The following is a 473-nucleotide window of genomic DNA, read 5'->3' on the forward strand; positions in this document are numbered from 1 at the left end:
AATAATAAAATATAGTTGGTGTTGAAAATTAACTCCAGTCTCCTTATCTCTTTGGTAGAGGTGTTTGAACTTACCTGTTCAAAACTGTGCGAGTGGCTTAGGTGTTTGGTTTTCCTGAAATTAATGGAAGTTGTATATCTGACTCCTCTACGTTCTTGCCAAAACTTCTACATCTGTAATGCTTGCAACTGGATTCAGCAAAACCTTCTTTTCATGAGAGGCCATGATAATTTTTTTTGCAGATACGGTTTTGCAGATATTTTCCTTTTCTTACACAAACACTTGAATGCTGCCCAACCTTGTGTTTGGGCCTCCATCCAGAAGTGAGCTGGTGAGAGGGAGGGTGCTGCCCCAGGAAGCCACGGCTGAGCCAGCCAACGTTACCGCCGATGGCCAAGGAGACCTTGAAAGGAGAATGGCAGCATTTCAGGCCTATGGGGCTCCTCCAGAGGATGGGTGACCCTCTGGGTGTG

The sequence above is a fragment of the Chlamydotis macqueenii genome, chromosome 11 (genome assembly GCF_036417535.1).
Source record: "Chlamydotis macqueenii isolate bChlMac1 chromosome 11, bChlMac1.mat, whole genome shotgun sequence".
NCBI lineage: Eukaryota > Metazoa > Chordata > Aves > Otidiformes > Otididae > Chlamydotis > Chlamydotis macqueenii.